The sequence below is a fragment of the Carcharodon carcharias genome, chromosome 20, assembly GCF_017639515.1.
Source record: "Carcharodon carcharias isolate sCarCar2 chromosome 20, sCarCar2.pri, whole genome shotgun sequence".
In the NCBI taxonomy this organism is placed as follows: domain Eukaryota; kingdom Metazoa; phylum Chordata; class Chondrichthyes; order Lamniformes; family Lamnidae; genus Carcharodon; species Carcharodon carcharias.
Genome location: NC_054486.1, coordinates 36860587 through 36883530, shown reverse-complemented (window position 1 = coordinate 36883530; position 22944 = coordinate 36860587).

Genomic DNA, 22944 nt, shown 5'->3' with positions numbered 1-22944 from the left:
GCACAAGTCAGGAGTGTGTTGTAATACTCCCCACTCGCCTGGATGAGTGCAGCTCCCACAATAGTCAAGAAGCTTGACACTGTCCAGGAGAAAGCAGCCCGCTTGATTGGCACCACATTCACAAACATGCACTCCCTCCACCACCGACGGACAGTAGCAGCAGTGTGTACCATCTACAAGATGCACTGCAGGAATTCATCAGGACTCTTTAGACAGCACTTTCCAAACCCAGAACTACTACCATCTAGAAGGAGAAGAGCAGCAGATAGATGGGAACACCACCACCTGGAAGTTCCCCTCCAAGTCACTCACCTTCCTAACTTGGAAATATATCGCTGTTCCTTCACAGTCGCTGGGTCAAAACCCTGGAACTCCCTTCCTAACAGCACAGTGGGTGTATCTACACCACTGCAGCGGTTCGAGAAGGCAGCTCATGACCTTCTTCTCGAGCAACTAGGGATGGGCAATAAATGCTGGCCCAGCCAGCGAAGTCCTCATCCTGTGAATGAATTTAAAAAAATTCAAGGAACCCCCATGCCAGCCGTTAAAGCCAAAATCTAAGATTAAATTTTAATTCAATTGCCACTTTGCAAATATTAGTCACTGATGTGCCTAATCTGCAAGAGTTTCCCAGTGCATCTCCAAATGCAAACCCGTTTAATGCATTCATGTCAGGTTTCCAACACACTGATATCTTTTGAATTCCTAACATACATCAACGCCGCTGCCCACCACCCCTCATCCCCATCTTCCACCTTTTGCAGGTTACAATTTTCCCAATGTATGTAAAATTTTCCTGATGCCATGTTAGGCTGACTGGCCTCTAGTTGTCATGTTTATTTCTTTCTCCTATCTTCAACAGGGATGTGGCGTTTGCAACCCTCCAGTCCTTTGGCAGCACTTCCATAATTAAGGAGGATTGGAAGATTGTGACCAAGGCCTCTGCTATTTCCACCCTTACCTCCCTCAACAATCTTGGTTGCATTATGTTTCTGAAGAAGAGTCATATTCAACTCAAAATATTGGCCTGAATCTTGCACTCGTTGGATACGCGTGATCAGCAGGCCCAGGAGTGGACAGGAAACCATCCCCCGACTGCAATTGGCCCCTGGCTGTGATTTTACGCTGGCTGGCCAATTAACAGCCAGAGTTCATTGGTTCTATACAGTGTCTAGTGGGTGAATGCGCATTTAAATGCTGTAGCTTGGCATAGGGAGCAGGAGGGACCATAGGAGAAGCATACCTTGGGATGGGCGTGGAGGGTGGATGAGGAGAGCCTTTTGAACTTACCTTTCAAAAGGCTCCTCAAGCAGATTATGGTTCATGACACCTCTGACATACCATGAATCACAACACTTTGAAAAGCTGGCTCAACTCCATGAAAATTACAGAGGATTAGGACTTGCCAATTACCGCAAAGGAGCACCCAAGGTTGGAAGTGCAGGGTGTGGGCTCACAATCCGAACCAGCTGCACTCCTGAAAATCAGAAATTCCGGGAATGGCTTCTGGAATTCTGGAATCCAGTCCTGGCTTCCATTTTCACTTGTTCACAGAGTCTCCCTGACTCCATGAAAATCCAGCCCATTATGTCAGATGAGCAAAAATTGGTCCAAAACGCAGGTTTTCAAGTGTGTATAAGGGAGGAAAGTGAGGTAGAGAGATGGAGATGTGTAGGAAGGGTATTCCAGAGTTTGGGGCCTAAGTAAATAAAGGCATGGCCACCAATGTGGAGAAATTAAATCCAGCATCCACAAGAGCTCAGAATTAGAGGAAGACAGGTATCTCGGAGGATTGTGGGACTAAAGGATTACAGAGATAGGGAGGGATTACCCATGAAGGGATTTGAAAACAAGGATGAGAATTTTCAAATCAAGAGGTTGCTTGATCTGGAGCCAATGTAGGTCAGCAAGCACAGGGGTGATTTAGAATGGGTTTTGGTGATGGTTAGGACATGAGCAGCAGACACCTAGATAGCCTAAAATTTATGGAGGGTAGAATGTGTGAGACCAGCCAGGAGTGTGGTAGAATAGTTAAGCCTAGAGGGAATAAAGGCATGAATAAGACGATCTTAATGATGGCATGAATATGAAGATGGAAGCTTAACGCAGGATCAAATGTGACACCAAGATTGCAAGCAGACTAGTATAATTCAGACTGTTGCCAGGGAGAGGGATGAATTTGGTAGCTTGGGGAAAGAATTCGGAGCAGGGATTAAAAAATGGCTTTAGTCTTCCAATAATTAATTGGAGGAAATTTCTGCTCATCCAGTACTGGATGTTGGATCAGCAGGGTGATGATTTAGCAATAGTTGAAGAGTTGAAAGAGGTGGTGGTGAGGTCGATCCGGGTGTCAAAACTAAAGCTGTGCTTTCAGATGATGTCGCAGAGGGGCAGCATGTAGTTGAGAAATAGGCAGGAGCCAAGGGTAGATCCTTGGCAGACACTAGAAGTAATGGTGTGGCAGCAGGAAGAGAAGCCATATAAGTGAAACACAAGTGCCAGGCTAAGCCATCTCCAATAAGAGAGAATTCAATCATCTCCCCTTGACATTCAACAGCATTGCCATCACTGACACCGCGACCTCAACATCCTAGTTGGGAGGGGGGGTGTGGGGGGTGGGGGTGGGGGGGTCACCATTAACCAGAAACATAACTGGACCAGCCATGTCTGGGAAGAGTGTCCTCTGCAGTCACTGTCGCCTTGAAGCAGTCTGGGAAGAGTGTTCTCTGCAGTTACTGTCACCTTGAAGCAGTCTGGGAAGAGTGTCCTCTGCAGTCACCGTCGCCGTGAAGCAATCTGGGAAGAGTGTCCTCTGTAGTCACCGTCGCGGTGAACAGTCTGGGAAGAGTGTCCTCTGTAGTCACCATTGCAGAGTGAAAAAAAAAGAGTGACATCACTGGAAAACCGTAAGTTCATTGGTTGGTAAGTAACTGTTAGTTTGAACTACCTATTCCAGGTTGATTTCAGATTAAAGGTGACTACTGGGGCCCAGGATTGGAGGCCTAACACTTCACCTTCAACTCAACAGAGAGTGTGAGTTCCAGTTGATTTTAAAAAGTGTATTTTTAATCTCTATTCTACCTTGCTTTCAGATTAAAGGTAAATAGGAGAAATATTTTACAGATTGATAAACTAAAGACCATTAGGAAATTTAAAAACAAATTGAAAAACTAATTAAATAAAATAGAGATGTAGGGCCAGGCGATGTGTTGTAGCTGCATGATGTGGGAGCTGGTGGACCCCATTGTGATTCCTCACGACCACATTTGTAGGAAATGTTGGTTGATGAGCTGGAGTCTGAGCTTCGGACACTGCGATACATCAGGTAGGGCGAGAGTTATCTGGATGCTGTGTTTCAGGAGACAGTCACACCCCTTAGATTAACTACCTTAAATTCGGCAGGTGGTCAGGGACAGGAGGGTGTGACTATGAATGAGGCAAGTAGAGGGATCCAGGAAGTAGCACTGCAGGAGCCTCAGCCCTTGCCCTTTTCCAACAGGTTCGAGATTCTTGCTCCCTGTGGGGATGAGAGTGGGGACTGTAGGGAGGATGAGCAAATTGACCATAGCACTGTGTTACAGGGACCCATTCAAGTGGGGGGAGAAATGTTGTTGTAATTGGGGTTAGTATAGTTAGGGGAACAGATACTGTTCTCTGCAGCCAGGATTGAGTTCCGAAGGCTGTGTTGCCTACCTGGTGCTAGGGTTAAGGATATCTCATCTGGGCTGCAGAGGAACTCGGAGTGGGAGGGGAAAGATCCAGTTGTCATGGTCCATGTAGGTACCAACGATATAGATTGAACAAGGAAGGAGGTTCTGCTGAGGGAATATGAGCAGCTAGGAGCTAAATTAAAAAGCAGAACCAAAAAGGTAATAATCTTCAGATTACTACCTGAGCCACGAGCTAATTGGCACAGGGTCAATAAGATTAAAAAGGTAAATGCGTGGCTCAAAGATTGGAGTGGGAGAAGTGGGTTTGAATTCATAGGACATTGGCACTAGTACTGGGGAAAGAGGGAGCTATTCCGTTCGGACGGGCTCCACTTGAATCATCCTGGGACCAGTGTCCTGGCGAATCGCATAACTATGGTCATAGATAGGGCTTTAAACTAAATAGTTGGGGGGAGGGTTCAGTTACATGGAAATATAAAAAATCAAAGTTTAAGAAGAGGCTAAGAGTGCTTTCTACCCTTAATGTCACCATCCTTCAGCTAATATCACTACCGTCAACACCCCTTTGTCTTTTTGTTTATGACATCTTTGGCAATCTCTCCTTTGTCTCCACCTATCACTGGCCCTCTATCCAGCTCCACTTGTTCCATTCAAAAAGGCGGGGAGGCAAGAAGTAGGAAACTACAGGCCAGTTGGGAAATTGTTGGAATCCATTGTTAAGGAAGTAGTAATGGGGCATTTGGAAAGTCAAAATGCAATCCATCAGAGTCAGCTTGGTTTTATGAAGAGTAAATCTTGTTTGACTAATTTGCGAGAGTTCTTTGAAGATGTGACAAGCAAAGTGGTTAATGGAGATCCTGTAGATGTAGTGTATCTGGACTTCCAGAAGGCCTTTGATAAGGTGCTGCACAAAAGATTAATACACAAAAAAAGATCACGCAGAGTTAGGGGTAATATATTAGCTTGGATAGAGGATTGGCTAGCTAACAGAAAGTAGAGAGTCAGGATAAATGGGTCTTTTTCTGGATGGCAAGCTGAAACTAGTGGGGTGCCAATTATTTACAATCTATTTTAATGATTTGGATTCAGGGATAGAAGGTACTATAGCTAAATTTGCAGATGACAGCAAAATAGGTGGGAAAGTAAGTTGCAATGAAGAAATAAAAAATTTACAAATGGATGTGGACAGGTTAGGTGAATGGACCAAAATTTGGCAGATGGAGTTTAACATGGATAAGTTTGAGGTTATCCATTTTGGTTGGAAGAGTAAAAAGGTTACTTATTAATTAAATGGAGGGAAACTTCAGAATGCTTCAGTGCAGAGGGATCTGGGTGTCCTCGTGCATGAATCACTGAAAGCTAGTGTGCAGGTAGAGCAGGTAACAAGGACGGCAAGTGGAATTTTGACATTTATTGTTAAAGGAGTAGAGTATAAAAATAAGGAAGTGTTGCTGCAACTGTACAAGGCATTGGTGAGACCACACCAATGGAGTACTATGCACAGTTTTGGTCCCCTTACTTGAGGAAGGATATAGTTGCATTGGAGGTGATTCAGAGGAGGTTCACTAGATTGATTCCAGAGATGCGGGGCTTGTCTTATGAGGAGAGATTGAGCAGTTTAAGCCTATATTCACTAGAGTTTAGAAGGATGAGAGGAGATCTAATTAAGTTATATACGATGCTAAAGGGGACAGAAAAAGTAGATATGGAGTGGATGTTTCCCCTTATGAGGCATTCGAGAACAAGAGGCCGTAATTTTAGGCTAAGGGGTGGTAGATTTAAATCAGAGGTGAGGAGGAATTACTTTTCTCAAAGGGTCATGAATCTGTGGAATGCCAGGACGCTGAATAAATTTAAGGAGGAGACAGACAGATTTTTAATTAGTAATGGTTTGAAAGGTTATGGGGACAGGACGGGAAATTGGAGTTGAGGCCGAAATGAGACCAGCCATGATCGTATTGAATGGCAGGGCAGGTTCGAGGGGCTGAATTGCCTACTCCTGCTCCTAGTTCTTATGTTCTTATGTAAATATTGTGGCTGCAAGAGCAGACCAGAAGCTGGGAATTTGTACAACAAATAACTTTCTGCCTAACTGCACAAAGCCATTACAAATGATTCTCTGTTTAGATAGATAAGAATGGAACAGATGAGAGCAGTCCTATACAGTTGGATGATGGTAGAAATGAGTAGGAGGAGGATGGTGTGGTCAACCGTGTCAAGAAGGATGAGAAGGGAAAGTTTATCTTTGTCACAGTAACACAGGATGTCATTTCTGACACACAAGATAAGCATGCATGAAGTTAGGCTAATGTGTTAGCATGGATAGAGGATTGGTTAGTAGGAAGTAGGGATAAACAGGGCATTTTAAAGTTGTCAGGCTGCAACTAGTGGAGTGCCGCAAGGATCAGTGCTGGGCTTTAGCTATTTATAATCTATATTAGTGACTTAGACGAAGCGACTGGGAGTAATGGATTTGAGTTTGCTGATGATACAAAGTGAGGTGGGAATGTAAGCTGTGAGGAGGACACAAAGAGGCTGCAAAGAGACGTAGACAGGTTAAGAGATTAGGCAACAAACAAAAAGAAAAAAGAATAAGAAAAAATGGAATATTATGTGGGGGGTGTAAGGTTATTCACTTTGGTAGTCTTGTAATTGCTCAGGGCTTTGGTGAGACTACACCTGGTCTATTGTGTGCCATTTTGGTCTCCATATTTAAGGAACATTGGAGGCAATATGGAAAAGATTCACAAGATCTTTTTCTAGAGATTGAGAGGGCTGTCCTCTGATAAGAGGCTGAGAAAATTGGGCCTATGCTCTAGAGTTTAGAAGTATGAGAGGGGATCTCATTGAAACCCAAGTTTCTAAAGGGGCTTAGCAGGATAGACACTGAGATGTTATTTCCCCTGGCTGGGAAACCTAGAACACAGGAGTACAGTCTGAGAATAAGGGGTTGGTTATTTAGGACTGAGACTAGGAGAAATGCCTACACTTGGTGGGCCAATTATATTTAAGATTGAGGTGCATAGTTTTTTAGTTTCAGGGAATCAAGGGATGTGGCGAGTGGGCGGGTGGGAAGTGAAGTTGAGGCAGCAGATCAGCTATGATTGTATTGAAAGGCGGAGCAGGTTTGAGTGGCCGCATGGTCTACTCATGCTCCTATATTCTACGTTCTTATATCTAAGGTGTTGTGTCCTGAACTGCACACAGTAGTCCAGATGTGATCTAACCAATGCTTTGTATAGCTGTAACAAAACTTCCTCTCCTTTATATTCTAGCCTCTAGTTAACATTCCATGCACCTTTTTGATTAAGGCCAGAATTTTTCACTCGGCATGCAGGTGCACACTTGAGTGTAAAATAGCACACAATGACTTCGGGTGAGCATCCTGAGATCATCGAAACTCGCATGATATTTTGGTCGGTGGGCATGTACAACAGTTGGCATTGTGCCGCCGACAATTAAGAAGGCTATTAAGCCCATTAACGGCACGTTTAACTGGGATTTTTCACTGCCGCTCCAATTTTGTAGTTGGTGGGCAAGGGAATCGGCCGGGCAGCCTTTGCATTTTTCAGGAAACTTCATCCAAGGACAGGATGAGGTTTCCAAGATTTATTTTAAAAAAGGTAAAAATGTTTGGATACAAATTTCAGCATCCATGGGCAGGATTTTCCCTTTGTCGGGTAAACGCAATAGGTGAGCCTAAGGGCAGCAACGAAATGGACCACTGCCTGTGATTGGGCCTCGACAGCAATTTCATGCTGTGGGCCAATTAAGGCCCACCCAGTGTGAAACGCGGCTCCGGGAAGTGCCGAGTGGGGGTGGGAGTCTGTCAGACACCAGGCCCAATGGCGACCAGGCGGTCAGTTTAAAAGTGGCCCAGGCTGCCTCTGGAAGGCTGCCATGGAGGATGTTCCCTGAGCCGACACTATGGACCTGAGGTGCAGCTGGACACAGCAGGTTGGGGGGGGATGGGGTGCAGTTTGGGTGGGCACCTGGCTCCCCGCTTCTCTGATGTGCCTCACATCCTCCTGGAGGAAGTGATTGCCAGAAGGGACACCCTTGTCCCCAGGGATGGGAGGAGGAGACCACCGCACCTCATCAAGAGGGCATGGAGGAGGTGGCAGAGCTGGTCACCAGTCTTGATGTGTTGTGATACTCCTGGGTGCAGTGCCAGAAGCACTTCAATGACCTGCTGCGCAGGAAGGGTGAGTACCGTGTTGTCATGGATCAGTGTGCAGAAGTGTTAAAGTCTGGCCATCAGCCTGTGGACCTCAGGGGTGCTAGAGTCTGACAACTGTCAATCACGCCAGAGCTAGCAAAAGTGGGGAGCCCTGCTTGCTCAGACTGAGTGCCTTGTGACTTGAGGGCCACGATTTGGATGTGACCTGCCAGGTGCTCCTCAGCTGGGGTTGGCCAGGCTGCAATGGTGCTGCATGTTCAGAGTGGACTGATCAATGTTCCTCTGTAGTTTCAGGCCCACAACAATACAGATAGTTCATGGACCAGCGGAAGCCCCGCCAGCCTCCTAATCCTCTCGAGATATGAGAAAGATGCCCTGGAGCTCAAGAGCCGGCATGCCCCGGGTGCAACCGGGCATGGAGAGGTGGGGGTGCCGGATGAAGATAAGAGTGCAGTGTACACAGGTGAGAATTTCTGCTTTTGCAACCATTCTAGTGTAGTCTCTTCATTAATGTGAGCTTCGAACCTGGAGACCCCATTGATTGTTGGAAGATGAGGGCACCATGATGCAGATCTCCATTGACTCACCAGGGTGCCTGGCATGCACAGTGACAGTGTGATGCTTTTAATGACATGTCCTTCTTTTCCCTTTTAGGTTTGCCAGCAGGTGTTCGCTCTCTGGACCCCGAAAGGCCACCGCTGACACTAAAGGACCACTGGGCATCATTTGCACTTGCGTCACACTGGCTCTCTGAAGCAGGCATCAACGCAGAAAGCAGCACCTTGGTGAGAGGCAGCTAGTATCTCGATGCACATTGGTGAGGGCACTTCACAATTGCTTCAGGTGCAGGCAGAGACAGAGAGTGCCCAGGGCGCCAGAAGTCGCAGGTCTGCTGGAGACCAGGACGACGTTCAGTCGAAGGCTGATAATGAGCCTCTGGAGTCGTCCATTAGACAGCAGATGCTGGATGTCCAGCGCGATGTGTGGTAGGACCTGGCGGAGATCCATGATGCTGTGCATGCCATGGTATTTGTGATGAAGGAGTCCATGCGGAGCATGAGCACTGTGTTTACCATCATGGCTGAATGTACTGCCTCATCCATTGAAAGTGGCGACTCTTGGAGAAGCAGCTACAGGGTTCCTGGGGTTGTGCTCAGACCTGCAAGCCCACACACAGGCACTTGGGTGGTTTGTGTCAGTCTGGGAGATGGATGAGGCACCCAGTATCCCAGCTAGGTGCCTGTCCATCAATGGGAGGTCCAGTGCGAGGTCACACTGGTGCACGAGCTGCCAGTCATCTCTGTGGGCTCCTCTCATGGCACTCTGGATGATGGCAGCAGCTCCTCTGCCAGTTACCAAGGCTGTGGCGACTGGGGAGATGCCAGCCATGGCACTGACCACTCCCTCCCAGGTGGGGCCAGCACAGCCTCCACTGGCCAGAGGACGACCACTAGAATCATCAAGGTCAACAAGACAGAAGGGTCAGCAGGTTGCCTCCAAGGTCGGTGCCAGTGAAGGGGGAGCACCTAGATGTAGCACTTGCAAACTTAAGTTAAAGGCACTATGAGCACAAGAGGGATAGGTCATGGGTGATTTTATGTTAATTATTGTTTAATTTATGTATCCTGGTCTGATGTTGAAGACCAGAAATCTTTCTGTTAAGATTATTGAACTGTCAGAATGACATAAATTACGTTTTTGTCATCATGGCCTGAATATGCATCACCTTTTTACTTCATTAGTGCGGGGAATACCAGTATGCAATGCTGGATGTAGGTGGTTCTGAATTTCATTGCACAGGCACTGAATGTTCTTTGGGTTCAAGTGATAGGGTCCTTTCAGACATCTGGGATGGAGGCGACAGCCCTGGCTCCTCTTCGGACTCAGTACTGGACTCGTCTGTGGCCTGTGGAGCTGCGTCAAGATCCTCTTCCTCCAGTGCACTCAGGTGCAGGCAGAGACAGAGAGTGCCCAGGGTGCCAGAAGTCGGAGGTCTACTGGAGACCAGGACGATGTTCAGTTAAAGGCTGATGATGAGCCTCTGGAGTCGTCCATTAGGCAGCAGATGCTGGATGTCCAGTGAGATGTGTGGTAGGACCTAGCGGAGATCCATGAGGCTGTGCGTGCCATGGTCTTTGTGATGAAGGAGTCCATTTGGAGCCTGTGCCAGATTGTGGAGAGTGTAGCATGCAACAACTATCAGTGACACCCACTTTGAGGGGTATTGTAGTGCTCCCCCTGAACAGTCCAGGCATCAGAAGCACATCTTGAGAAGACCTATTATCCTCTCTACCACCTCCCTTGTTGAGGCATCTCTCATAATGTAACGCTTCATTACCTCTGTTCCTACATGGCAGAGTGGTGTCATGAGCCACCTCTTAAGGGATATCCCTTGTCATCCAGCAGCCACCCATCCAGTTGGGCTGGAGCACTGAAGAGCCTTGGCACTTGGAAATGTCTCAGGATGTAAGCGTCATGGGAGCTGCCAGTGTACCTTGCACAGACTTGCAGAATCTGCATCCTATCACACACTATCTGCATGATCATGGAGTGGAAGCCCACCCTGTTGACGAAGGCACCCGGCTGACCCACTGGCGCCTTGATAGTAGCCACGTGTGCAGTCGATTGCACCCTGAATGCGGGGGAAGCCAGCAATCGCTGCAAAGCCTCTGACTTGCTCAGCCTGGCTGGCCTTGTCAGTACGGTAAAGAATAGAGGTCAGTACCCACCTGAACAGAGCTTCTGTCACCAGCTTGATGTAACTATGGACAGCTGATTGGAAGACTCCACACAGATCCCCCACTGATCCCTGGAAAAAGCCGGAGGCATAGAAGTTGAGGGCCACTGTGACCTTCGGTGCCACTGGCATGGGGTGTCCACCCATACAGCTGGAGCTGATCTCAGGCCCAATCATCTGGCAAATGAATGTCACGCTCTTCTCTGAGAGGCAGAGCCTCCTTTGGCATTGCACCTCAGACATATTGATACCTGGATACCTGATACCTGGAAGGGTCCATATGGTCTGAATCCTCTGGGGGCCTGGCAGACAGCAGTAAGTCCTGAAATAAAGCCTGAGAATGCTAAGAATGAAGCCACAAACAGGGATGAAGCTGCCAAGTACCAATAAGCAACCAGCTGCAAACTACCTCCAAAATTCCTCACTACTCACACTGGCAATGTTGCTGACTCTTTTTATCCCACCCTTTGATGAGGTCTGTGAAAATGTCAGCTGGCCGCCTGCCTATTTGGCCCATGCAACGAGCAGAAAGTTGCATGGGCAAGGAAAAATCACAGTCAATTGGACTGTAAAGGGCCTTAAAGTGACCGCTTAATTAATGGCAGGCGTCACTCTGGCAACCCGTGCGCACCCGCTGAGTGAAATATCATGCGAGTGCGCGATGATGTCGGGATGCTTGCCTGACATCGTTGCGCACTATTTTTCTCCCGATCGGGTCAGGTGTGTGAGACAAAAAATCTGCCCTATATGCTTAGGGCCTGAATTTTTCAGTCGGCGAGCGAGCTTGGCGGGAGCAGGCGGGGGCAGTCGCGGAGGTGGCTGCCACCCACGATCGGCTCCGCACCGCCATTTTACGCATGCGGGCCAATTAAGGCCCACCCAGCGTAAGACACGAGCCATAAAGCTCAGTGCCACCTGTGTGGGCAGGGAGAGGAAGGAGAGTCGGGGCCAGAGCTCTTCTGCGCATGCGCTCAAAAGAGTGCTTCAATCTCCCTGAGGCACTGAGCTGCCTCTGGGACATTGAAACACTTGAGAAATTATTAAATGCATGGATTAAAAATTTAATTAAACATGTCCCCTCATGTGTCACATGAAATGGGACATGTTTTTGTATTTCAGGAAATTTTTTAATTTAATTAATAAAAGCTTTAGGAAATCCCTTCCTGCTTACGGATGAAGATTCCTAAAAGACGTAAACGCCGCTAGGCCTTTTTGCCTGCCCGCCAACCTTAAGGTTGGATGGGCAGCGTTAATAATTACATTAATTATTTCGCTAATGGCCTTAATAGGCCTGTCAGTCATTGGTGGATGCATGTCTGAGGTCATCGTGCATCATTTTACATGCCGGCGTGTCGGGCCTGCCCCCTCGCGCAGACTGAAACATTCAGGCCTAGGGGAGTCATTCTGATGCGTGGGCATTTTCCCAGATTTTAAAATCTGTTTTTATTGAATTTAAATTCTTCAGCTCCCCAAGACGGCTCTCTGACTTCAGGGAATTTTCATTCCATGCTCCCCGTGCCCGTGCTGACTTCAGCGCTTGCCCGGCCCCCTCCCCGCCCCGGTAGCGCTGAGCCTTTCAGTGCGCCTTTCACTCTGGCTGCCAGTTAATTGGCCAGCCAGCGAGAATTCATGGTCGCCCCGACATTGGTCTCCGATTGCGGGTGGCGGTCCATTCCCCGGCTGTTACCAGGCCCGCCAATCACGGCTGCCCGCTGACCCGAAAATCCTGCCCTAAGTTTTATGCAATTACTACATTTTAGTGATATGTGTTCTTCTTTTTCATCTGGAGTTCTCTGCCCAAGAAAGAGAGGGGTGGGGGGATGATGGTATTTACAAGGAGTGGGAGGTGGTGGGTGGGAGCTCTACAAGCTGAATGTTTAGGAGGGCATTGGAAAAGACGAAGAGAAACTAAAATTGCAGCTGGCTGAGAATCGCACACTTTCTCAGCCCGCTGTCTTCCACTGCAGCAAATGTGGCAGAGACTACCATACAAGGCTGCAGCTACTGAGCCATACCAGGCAACATTTAACACAGAGTTAAACACCATGGCGCAAATCATCATCTCAGAGGTAGAAGGTAGGCATAAATTAGAGGGGTGATGACGTTTACACGGCGGGTATAGAAGGTGATAATGTTTACGCTGGGTGGGCTTGTGGTTGTCCACTCACTTAACCTATCTAAATACCTTTGTAGACTCTTTTGGGCGGAATCTTCCACTCTGAAGTCAAAGTTTGGTGGCAGGCAGTGAAGTCAGAGTGATTCCCGTTGCATGGCGGGACAGCTGAATGCAAGATATTGTGTTGTTTAGCTCATTATTCATCCATCCGTGCGGACTGCAGCAAATTTTGTGGTGGGGCAGACAAGAAGTCAACGCCCCACAATTACCTCATGGGGTTGAAGATCCAGGCGCCATATTTAAATAGCACCTGGACAGCCATTCATTCACTTCAGGCCAGGAGCTCCAGATTCTGCATCAAATAGAACGTCCAAGAGAGGAAAGGAAACTGTGGCCCCACGGTTCAGTGATTCCTCCCTGCAATCTCCAGGCCATGTAGGAAAGGCAGGAGGTGCTGTTTCTGCAGGATGGGAGCAGGTGGCCCTTCCATCTGACCAAGGTGACATGGGGGGAGGTCACTAGGGTGGAACCCAGGAAAGAACCAGCCTGCAATGCCACAAGAAAAAGAATGAGCTGCTGCGTTCTGCTAGAGTAAGTGCGCCATCTCCTTACTGCAAACTGACACTTTCATAACAGCTTCAAGCAGTGTAGGGGTTATAGCTCACAAGGACGTCACACACTACCAGCAGATGGGATATCAGCACTGAATGTGTGCCAGCCACTTTAAGCTCTCAATCTCTTATCAGTTGCAGGATAAATGGCTTCTTAATCGCTGAGGATGGCTCAGCTGTGGTAATAGGTATGCATGCTTCTGAACTGCTTATTCACCCAATGTCTCAGAATCAATCCTTCTGTCTTTCTGCAGGACAAGATAGCCCATAACAAATACAAACAGACCAAGACCGGAGGGGTACGCCAGAAATTTGTCTGTTCGCCACCTATGAGGAAAAAGCCACTGAGATTTCCAGGGAAGAGCATGACCGTGCCTGTGCGAAGGCAAGATTAGACTTCTCCAGGAACCAACTGAGGATACATCCAGTCTCCAGCTCCAATATGCACGCATTGACTGTGAGTGATGTTTAAAGTGTGAGCCTGCTAAGTCAGTCACTAAATTTCTCTTCTCTATTCCAGGTGCCAGCAAGAAAAGGGGATGATATCCAGCCCCGGCCCCTACCTCATCTGAGATGGAAGCCTCAGTATCCCTAGGGAAAGCACTGTTACAGTGTTCTCCTGCACCCTCCACCAACTAGATGGGTCCTAGTTCTAGAGCAGGCTTGAGGTCACAATCTGGTGAGCTCATCACAGACACTGGTCCATATCAGGCAGAGGCAGTGACAGCAGAGGTCTATTAATGTTTACAAGGCCTGGGGTTTTGGAGGTGATGATGTTTACATGGGCAGGGGTTATAGGGGGTGATTATTTTAAAGCAGGGAATATCAGAGGAGATGTTTACATGTTCGGTTTAGGAGGTGATTATGTTAACATAAGGGGTATAGGAGGCGGTGTTTACATGGGAGGGTATAGGAGGTGATGATGTTTAAATGGGGATATAGGAGGTGGATTTTTACATGACACAGACATAGGTGATGATTATGTCTACATGGCAGTACAGTAGGTGATGATGTTTGCACAAGGTGGGATATAGGAGGTGATGATGCTTATATGGGCTGTATAGGAAGTGATGATGTATACATGTGGGGAATATTGGAGGTGATATTTAAATGGGGCTGAGGTGGTAAGGATGTTTACATGATGGGGATATATGCAGTGATGATGCCTATACAGCAGATGTATAGGAGATGATGATGTTTACACCAGGGGTGTTGGAGCTGATGATGTTTACATGGGAATTGATCTTGTTTACACTGGTAGGTATCAGAAGTGATGATGTTTACACAGCAGGAATAGGAGGTGATGATCTTTATACGGTGGTATGGTGGGGTATAGGAGATCATGATGTTTGCACAGGGCAGTATAGGGGGTTTTGATGTGTACACAGGGGTGTAGGAGACGATGATGTTTGCATGGGGGTTTTGAGGTGATGATGTTTACATGGGGAGGAGCATAGGAAGTGATGCTGACACAGAACGCCTGACCTCCAGATGATTGTACACTGCAGGTACCCCCAAGTGTGCTAGTGAACCCCTCCAGAGTTCCCACTGACTACACAGGAATTGCCCAGGATATTTGGACTTCCGATGGGCAATTCCCTGCATCTGGAACTCTCCAGAGCTCTGAGTTAGAGTTGGAGATTTGGATAGTTTTGGCTCACTTACCAGAATTACCTAGGAAATGTTAGAAGAATTAAAACTAACTCCTGGGTAACTATACTACTGAAACCCCAACTCCCCACTGGACCCACCGATTAACCGCCTACACCTGATTCCCCCCCAAATCTCCCAACTACCCCTCCCAACCACCTGACACCCCACTTGACACTGCAACAACCGCCCAACCCTCTAACTAACCCCTCCCGACTGCCTCACTATCCCTCCAACCATCCAACTGTCCCCAACCCCCCCGTCCTACCTTTCCCCTGCAACCACCCACACCATCCTACTCCCTCACCCACCCACCTGCCACCCTCTCCACCCACCTGCCACACTACCTCCTCACCCACCTGACACCCTACCGCTCACCTACCCACCTGCCACTCGACACCCTCATCCACCCACTGGCCACCCTATCCGCTCACCCACCCACTGGCCTCCCTAACCCCTCCCCCATACACATCCCACCTACCCACTGGCCACCTAACCACTCACCCACACCACCTGCCACCCTATCCCCACACCCAACCACCTGCCATCCTACCCACTCCCCCACACACATCCACCCACTCATCACTCTGTCCTCTCCCTCACCAACCAGCTACCCTAAGCCCTCAGTCACCCACCTGCACCCTACCCCCAGCCACCATACTGTCCCCTCACCCACCCACCTTCCACCCCACCTCCTCCTCACCAGCCTGTCACCTTACCCCCATCACCCACCCACCTGCTGCACTACCCCCACATCCTCCCACCAACCCAACTGTCCCCTTGTCCACGCACCTGCCACCCTAGCCCCTCACCCAACCACATGCCATGCAATTGCCTCACCCACCTGCCACCCAACCCCCTCACTTACCCAGCTGCCACTCAACCCTATCACTCAGCAACTGCCATCCACCTGCCAACCTACTCCCTCACCACCTAACCTTACACACTTAACTTCTCCCTGTACTTTCTCAAAGTGGCTTTGGAACCTTTAAATTCCCTACTTACTACAATATGGCAGCTAGTGCTATAAAACTTGGGGTGGCTTGCCTACCCCCAACGACTGTGCCCTATGAAAGAAGGACTCCCAGAACAAATACGCTCTGAAGAGACCTGGTTTGGAGGTCTGGATGAGAAATTTGGAGCTCTGGTGCAAGGTAAGAATATAGGAGCAGAGTGGCAATCAGATGACGATTGCTACTTCTCAGGAGATTTGGCCCAAAGTATACACAGGGGATATAAGAGATGAGGGATATAGGTGGTGATGAAGTTTAAATGGGGGCTGTAGGAGGTGATGATGTTTATGCGGTGGGGGTATAGGAGGTGATGATGTTAACATGGTGAGGGTATAGGAGGTGATGATGTTAACACGTTGAGGGTATAGGAGATGATGATGTTTACACAGTAGGGGTATAGGAGGTGATGATGTTAACACGGTGGGGGTATAGGAGATGATGATGCTTACACAGTGGGGGTATAGGAGGTGATGATGTTAACACGGTAGGGGTATAGGAGGTGATGACGTTTATATGGGGGCTGTAGGGGGTGATGATGGGTGGGAAGCCAGGGACACTTCCAGTGTCCAGGGCGACCATGTGTGCAGTAAGTGTCTTCAGCTACAGCTACTCGAAATCCGCATTTCGGAGCTGGAGCTGCAGCTGGAGTCACTGTGGAGCATCCACAAGGATGAGATCTTCATGGATAGCATGTACAGTGAGGTGGTCACACCGCAGGTAAGAAAGGGAATGGGTGACCAACAGACGGATTAAAAGCATTAAGCAGGTAGTGTCCATCCCCCTCTCCAACAGATTTTCTGTTTTGGATACTGCTGGGGAGATGGTTTCTCAGGGGTTTGCAGCAAGAGCCAAGTCCATGGCACAACGAGTGGCTCAGCTGCACAAAGCAGGGGGAAAAAAGAGTGGGAGAGCAATAGTGATAGAGGATTCTATTGTAAGGGGAACAGATAGACAGCTGCAGACATGACACCAGGGTGGTATGTTGCCTCCCTGGTGCTAGGGGCACAGGTGTCGCTAAGCAGCTGCAGGACATTCTGAAAGGGGAGGGTGAACATCCAGAGGTTGTGGCCCATGTCAGTACCAATGACATAGGTAAAAAGAGTAATGAGGTCCTGAGAGCAGAATATAAGGAGCTAGGAAATAAATTAAAAAGCAGGACCTCAAAGGTTGTAATCTCAGGATTACTCCCAGTGCCACGTTCTAGCGAGATCAGGAATAGGAGAATAGACCAGATGAATGCATGACTGGAGATATGGTGTAGGAGGGAGGGATTTAGATTCATAGAGCCATACAGCACAGAAAAAGGCCCTTTGGCCCATCAAGTTTGCGCTGGTCAAACAAGTACTGAATCCCATTTTCCATCACTAGCCTTGTATGTCATGGCATTGCAAGTGCATATCCAAATACTTCTTAAATGTTATGAGGGTTTATGCCTCTACCACCCTTTCGTACCACCCTCTGGGTGAAAAAATTCTTCCTCACATCCTCTCTAAACCTCCTACCCCTTAGCTTAAACCTATGCTCCCTGGTTATTGATCCCTCCACCAAGGGGAAACATTCTTTCCTGTCTCCCAATCTATGCCCCCCATAACTTTATACACCTCAATCATGTCCCCCCTCAATCTCCCCTGCTCCAGGGAAAATAACCCTAGTCTATCCAATCTCCCCTTACAACTAAAACTCTCCAGCCCAGGCAATATCCTGGTAGATCTCCTCTGCACTCTCTCTAGTGCAATCACATCCTTCCTATAGTGCGGATTCCAGAACTGTATGCAACACTCTAGCTGTGGCCTAACTAGTGTTTTATACAGTTCCAGCATAACCTCCCAGCTCTTACATTGTATGCCTTGCCTAATAAAGGCAAGTATCGCATATGCCTTCTCAACCACCTTATTTACCTGTCCCACTACCTTAAGGGACTGGTGGACATGCACACCAAGGTCTCTCTGATCCTTGGTACTTCCCAGAGTCCTACCATTCATCGTGTATTCCCGTGCCTTGTTTGTCCTGCCCAAGCGCATCACCTCACACTTATCCGGATTAAATTCCATTTGCCACTGATCAGTCCATCTGATATCCTCCTATAATCTAAGGCTATCCTCCTCACTATTTACCATGCTACCAATTTTTGTGTCATCCGGGAACTTACTGATCAATCCTTCTACATTCAAGTCTAAGTCGTTTATATATACCACAAACAGCAAGGGATCCAACACCGATCTCTGTGGAACCCCAATGGACATAGGCATCCAGTCACAAAAACCCCACTCGATCATTACCCTCTGCTCAGCCAGTTCTGGATCCAATTTGCCAAATTGCCTTGGATCCCATGGACTCATATCTTCATTACCAGTCTCCCATGCGAGACCTTATCAAAAGCCTTGCTGAAGTCCAAGTAGACTATGTCAAATGCATTGCCCTCATCTACACACCTGGTTACCTCTTCAAAAAATTCAGTCAAATTGGTTAGACATGACCGCCCCTTAACAAAACCAAGCTGACTGTCCTTGATTAATCCCTGCCTCTCCAAGTGTAGATTAATTCTGTCCCTCAGAATTGCTTCCAATAATTTCCCCAGCACTTAGGCTAGACTGACTGGCCTGTAATTCTTTGGTTTAGCCCTTCCTCCATTCTTGAATAACGGTACCACATTGGCTTTCCTCCGGTCTTCTGGCACCTTTCCTGTGGCCAGAGAGATATTGAAGATTATTGCCAGCGCCCCTGCTATCTCCTCCCTTGCTTCACTCAACAGTCTGGGATACATTCCATTCGGGCCTGGAGATTTACTTTTAAGCCTGCCAGATCACTTAGAACCTCCCCCTTTTCTATGCTAATTTCTTTAATTATATCACAGTCCTTCTGCCTGATTTCCATACCCACGTTGTCCCTGTCACTTGTGAACACCAACACAAAGTATTCATTTAAAACCCTACCTACGTGGTCCGGCTCCACACACAAATTACCACTATGGTCCTTAATGAGCCCCACTCTTTCCCTAGTTGTCCTCTTACTTTCAAAGTACTTGTAAAATAACTTTGGATTTTCCCTTATTTTACCTGCTAATGTTTTTTCATGCCCTCTTTTTGCTCTCCTAATTTCCTTTTTAAGGTCCCCCATACACAAACTTAATCCTCTAGGGCTTCCACTGTTTTGAGCCGTCGGTATCTGCCATAAGCCTCCCTTTTTCTCTTTATACAATCCTATATCTCCCTCAAAATCCAGGATTCCCTGGATTTGTTGGTTCCACCCTTTGTCTTTACTGGAGTATGTTGGCCCTGTACTCTCCCTATCTCCTTCTTGAATGAGCACCACTGCTCTGACACAGATTTACCTAAAAGTAGCTGCTCCCATTCCACTCTGGCCAAATCTAACCTGATCTTATTAAAATCGGCCTTCCCCCAATTTAGAACTCTGATTTCTAGCCCATCCTTGTACTTTTCCATAACAACATTGAATCTAACGGAGTTATGATCACTATCCACAAAACACTCCCCCATTGATACCTCTACCACTTGCCTGGCTTCATTCCCTAAAATTAAGACCAGGACTGCCCCCTCTCTTGTAGGACTTTCTATGTACTGGCTTAAAAAGCTCTCCTGGATGCATTTTAAGAATTCCGCTCCCTCTAAACCTATCACACTATGACTAGCCCAGTTAATGTTGGGGAAGTTGAAATCCCCCACTATTACTACCCTATTGTTTTTACACTTCTCTGAAATTTGCCTACATCTGTTCTCCTATTTCTCTCTGACTGTTTGGGGGCCTATAGTACACTCCCAGCAATGTGATTGCTCCTTTTTTGTTTTCCAGTTCTACCCATGTGGCTTCATTTGAGGAGCCTTCTAAGATGTCATCCCTCCTTACTGCTGTAATTGATTCCTTTAGCAATATTATGATACCCCTTCCTCTTTTACCTCCTTCCCTGTCTCACCTGAAGACACTACATCCTGGAATATTGAGCTGCCAATACTGCCCCTCTCTCAACCATGTCTCTGTGACAGTAATGACATCATACTTCCATGTGTTAATTTGTGCCCTCAACTCAGCTACCTTATTCGTCAGAATCCTTGCATTAAAATAAATACCATTCAACCTTGCTAAACTCCCTTGTACCTTAACTGGCCTGTAATTTCTATGCCTTCCAGACTCACTTGCTCTCTCTTCTAATTTTGGCTGTGCATCTCCCCTTACTGAACCTCCTCTCAGGATCCCACCCGCTGCCAAGTTAGTTTAAACCCTCCCCAACAGCACTCCGCAAGGGAGGTTTTTCTGAGGCTTTGGGACCGATTCTGGGGAAGATGAGACCCGTATAAGTGGGTTGCACCCCAGCAGGACCAAGACCATTATTCTCACAGAGGTTTTGCCAGTACTGTGGGGGAGGGTTTAAACTAGAGTGGCAGGGGATGGGAACCTAAGTGGGGAACACAGGAGAGGGAAACAAAGATAGGAATGAAAAACAGACAAGTAGAAAGCAAAAGTGGAAGGCAGAGGAAACAATGGCCTGCAGAAAATAGGGCCTTAGTACAAAAAAAGGTGTGTAAAAATGTTAAAAAGACAAGCCTAAAGGCACTGTATCTGAATGCATGGAGCATTCACAATAAGGTAGACAAACTAACAGTGCAAATAGATGTAAAAGTGTACAAAATGATTGCGATGGAGACATGGCTGAAGGGTGACCAAGGCTGGGAATGAATATCCAAAGGCACTTTATATTTAGGATGGACAGACAAAAAGGAAAAGCAGGTATGTGGCATTATTAGTTAAGGATGAAATCAGTGCAATAGTGAGAGAGGATATTGGCTCAGAAAATCTAGATGTAGAATCAGTCTGGGTGGAGTTAAGGAGTAACAAGAGATGGAAAGCATTAGTGGGAGTTGTCTATGGGCCTCCAAACAGTAGTGCTAAGGTAGGGGACGGCATTAACCAGGAGAGTAGAGATGCATGTAACAAGGGTGCTGCAATAATCATGGGTGACTTTAATCTACATATAAACTGAGCAAACCAAATTAGCCATAATACTGGGGTGGATGAATTCCTGGAGGGTGTACAAGATGGTATTTTAGACCAGTATGCAGTGGAATCAACCAGGGCACAGGCTATCCTATATTTGGTGTTGTGCAATAAGAAGGGGTTAATTAATAATCTTGTTCTGCAGGGTCCTTTAGGGAACAGTGACCATAAAATGTACAATTCTTCATTAGGATGGAAAGTGAAGTAGTCCAATCTGAAACTAGGGTCCTAAATCTTAACAAAGGAAGCTATGAAGATATGAGGTGTGAGTTGATTAAGACAGATTGGAGAACTTCATTAAAAGACATGATGGTGGATAGAAAATGGCTAATATTTAAGCAACAAATGTATGCATTGCCACAGTTATACATTCCTTTCTGGTGCAAAAACACAACAGGAGAAACAGCCCAGTCATGGCTAGCAAAAGAAATTAAGTATTAGGTTCAAGGATGAGTCATATAAAGTTGCTTGAAGAAGTAGCAAGCCTGAGGATTGGGAGCAGTTTGGAATTCAGCAAAGGAGGACGAAGAAATTGATTAAGAGGGGAAAATAGAGAATGAGAGTGGACTTGCAAGGAACGTAAAAGTGGACTAAAAGCTTCTATAAGTATGTAAAATGAAAAAGGTTAATGAAGACAAATATAGGTCCCTTACAGTCTAAAAAGGGAGAATTTATAACACAGAACAAGGAAATGGCAGAGCAATTAAACATCTGCTGTAGCTCTGTCTTCACAGAGGAAGACACAAACAACTCTGTAGAAATACTAGGGAACCAAGGGTCTAGTGAGAAGGTGGAATTGAAGGAAATTAGTAATACTGAAACAATAGTGCTGGAGAAATTAATGAGACTGAAATCCAATAAATCCCTAGGGCACTAAAGGAGGTGGCCATGGAAATAGTGCATGCATTGATTGTCATCTTCCAAAATTCTGTAGGTTCTGGAACCGTCCTGGCAGATTGGAGGGTGGCAAATGTAGCCCCACTATTTAAAAAAAGGAAGAAGGGAGAAAACAGGGAACTACAGACCAGATTAGCCTAACATCAGTAGCAGGGAAAATGCTAGAGTCCAGTATAAAGGATGTGATAACAGAACACTTAGAAAATATCAACGGGATTAGACAAAGTAGACATAGATTTATGAAAGGGAAATCATGTTTGACAAACCTTCTGAAGTATTTTGAGGAAGTAACTAGCAGAATAGGTAAGGGAGAACCAGTGGATGTGGTGTATTTGGATTTTCAGAAAGCTTTTGATAAAGTCCCACATAAGAGGTAAATGTGTAAAATGTGTAAAGTGTAAGATGTGTAAAATGAAAGTACATGGGATTGGGGTAATATATTGGCTTGATTGAGACTTGGTTAGCAGAAGGGGAGCAGGGAGTTGGACTAAATGGGTCTTTTTTGGAGTGGGAGGCAGTGACTAGAGTGGTACCACATGGATCAGTACTTGGGCCCCAGCTATTCACAACTTGTATCAATGATTTGGACAAGGGAACCAAATATAATATTTCCAAGTTTGTTAACGACACGAAACTTGGTGGGAATGTGGGTGGTGAGGAAGGTGTTAAGAGGCTTCAAGGCGATTTAGATGGTTTGAGTGAGTGGGCAAATACATGGCAGATGCAGTATAACATGGATAAGTGTGAAGTTATCCACTTTGGTGGGAAAAACAGAATGCTGGTGTATTATTTAAATGGTGATAGATTGGGAAATGTTGATGTACAAAGAGATCTGGGTATCCTTGAAACCAATCACTGGAAGCAAGCATGCAGGTGCAGCAAGCAGTTCAAAAGGCAAATGGTATGTTGGCTTTCATTGCAAGAGGACTTGGGCACAGGAATACAGGAGCGTGGATGTTTTATTGCAGCTGTACAGGGCCTTGGTGAGACTACACCTCTAGCAGTTTTAGTCTCCTTACCTAAGAAAGGATATACATGCCCTCGAGGGAGTGCAGCGAA